The sequence below is a fragment of the Theobroma cacao genome, chromosome 1 (assembly GCF_000208745.1).
Source record: "Theobroma cacao cultivar B97-61/B2 chromosome 1, Criollo_cocoa_genome_V2, whole genome shotgun sequence".
NCBI lineage: Eukaryota > Viridiplantae > Streptophyta > Magnoliopsida > Malvales > Malvaceae > Theobroma > Theobroma cacao.
Window position 1 is genome coordinate 12,267,642 of NC_030850.1, and position 2,597 is coordinate 12,270,238.

The window sequence follows — 2,597 nt, forward strand, 5'->3', positions numbered from 1 at the left end:
GTTGTTATACGTCATGTTGAAAAAAATACTATTATTTCACGCCATATACAAAAACATGTTAAAAAAAATGTTGTTGTTATAAGTCATGTTGAAAACATATTGTTGTTACATGCTATATTCAAAAATATTTTGTTACACTTTAATGCCTAAAATGTTATTGTTACTTACGAACCAAAACTTTAAATCCGCTCCAACTCTCTTCATTTCTTTTTTTTTTGTTGACAATTTAGCACTTATTAAAGTGTTTCTAATATGTTTTCATAAATCAAAACACAAATTTTCTTATTTAAAATATCTATATCGACTAAAAATCAAAAAAAAATTTCTCTAAAAACCTAGGTCTATAAATTTCAAATTCTTGAGTTTACTAGTGTATGGATCTTGAATTGATCCAATTAAAAGCTATTTCAAACATCTGTGATCATTTCTACCATTTTAGTTTTATCCAAAATGCCTAAAAATCAAATTCCCCAAATAACCACTCACCCAAGTTGTAACACCCTGTACTTTGATATGTTGGCTAATAAGGCTTATCAGATATTAATTGAGATTTATTAGAGTGTTTAAAAGTGATGAAAGGTGAAAGGCATAGTTTGGAATAAAATATTTCGCAAGCGAAGCAATAGTAATTAAATAATAATATTTTTATTGAGAATGAATTAACGATATAAAAAGTGATTCGGAAGTGGATCAGGGCATAATAAGACATTTTGGGTGCTAAGGAGACAAGTGAAAAATTTTAGAATAAAATAATATTTTATTAATAAAATAATATTAAAATATTAATATTTTATTCAGTGTCTAAATTTTTCATAAAGAAGGAGTATATGGTCAATCTAAGTGAGGGAGAAGAAGAATGAGAAAATTTCAGAGAAAAATAACGTTAATGGGGCTCCCATGTCTTTATTAAATAAAGCTAGCGCGGGGTAAGTAAATATTGAAATATTGCGATGATACCGCGTTGAAGTATAAACTTGATATTTTATTGATACAAGTGTTAAGGAAGAAAAATGAAAAGAAATTGAAATTAAAATATTGTGGGAGGATACAATTAAAAAGGGTGAAAACCTTATAGGGTAAAATGATAATTTTACCATTAGTGGTCAAAGCTTTCAAAAGAAGCTTTGACTCTTCATCCTTATCCCATGGCTAGTTCTTATCTCTAGCCAAAAGATATTTTCTCCTCCACCTTCATGCTCCTAATGCCATTTTCACCCACCCAACGCCATTTTCATACTCCCATGCCATTTCACCTTGCCACCATGTATTTAAAAAGAAAAATAAAGACAATCGGCCAAGGAAAGAAAGGAGAGAAAAGTGAGAGGCTTGGGTAGTAAGTTATTCAAGAGTAATTGAAGAAATATCAAGTGGGTCTCAAGATTCAAGAAACATAAGGTAAGGATTTTTATGTTTTAAGCTCATGGTTGGTTAAATCTTTAGAGAAATAATGTGTGAACCATTTTGTGGCAGCTATGGTGGCCATGGGTGTGAGGAAATTATGAATTTTGTTAGGTGAAATCCAAGCTAAAACCAAGTTGTAAGCTTAATGCTACAATTTGAAGCCTATGATTTGTTTAATATGATGAGAATGATTGTGTGCAATATGTAGGGTTATTGTAATGTCATGGGTATGGTTGGAAGGCAATTATATTAATTGTAAGCTTGGAAATGATTGAGTGAAAGTGAGGATGATTGTTGCTGCCATATATGTGGATTATGTGTGGAAATATAAGACAAATTTGAATGAAAATGGCTAGAAAAGGTTAATATGGGTGCTAGAGTCATAATTAAGTTGCCGATAATTATAATTTAAAGAATTAAGCAAGTAAAGGATAAAGGTAATTGTGGTAAAAATGTGTCAAGATATAAGTTAGTTGAATAAGGATTCATGATTGAAGGAAAAAGAGAAGTAAAAACAATGTACACTAAAAATATTGAATTTGGATTGTTGCTAGGAAGTGCAAAAGTAAAGATAGTAGACTGTGGTGGCATGCCGAAGGAAATAACGAGTGACCGATAAGTAGAAATAGCTAGATACGCCTCGAACTAATATCGATGTAGTATCCCGCTATTGTAAGGTGAGTGAACTTGCATTCAAATGTTTTAAGATAAATGCATACATGTTTAATTGAATCATCTGAAATGTTTTATCGGACTTTACTTTAAAACATGCATGGGAACAAGCTCTTGATGAAATGTTTTTATGTGGTAAAATATGTGATATAATGAAACCATGTGTTCCTATGTTATATGGATAGGTGTGTTATGCTTTGAGTGATAATGCTATATAATAGCTATAACCGTACACTTGCAGTGTAGGAGTGCACGTGACTGTGCTAGTGGTGTGTGGTGTGGGAGTGCACATGCCGGTAATGATGTGGGCGGGAATGCGTGTGATGATACTAAAATGCGTGTAGGGAGTGCACATGATGATATTGAAATGTGCGTGTAAGGAGTGTACATGATGATATTGCCTTGTGTGTGTAGGGAGTGCACATGAGCTGAGTAATGCAGCGGTGGTGTACATGTGTATGTATATATATATATATATATATATATATATATATATATATATATATATATATATATATATATAT

The 2,597-nt window shown here is 31.4% G+C and overlaps 1 long non-coding RNA gene across 1 annotated transcript; it reads left to right on the forward strand.

Moving 5' to 3' along the window:
- LOC108661699 lies at positions 1,197-2,480 on the forward strand. The gene is made up of 3 exons (XR_001927474.1): positions 1,197-1,395; positions 1,956-2,078; positions 2,315-2,480. It is a non-coding gene; the product is annotated as an uncharacterized LOC108661699 (long non-coding RNA).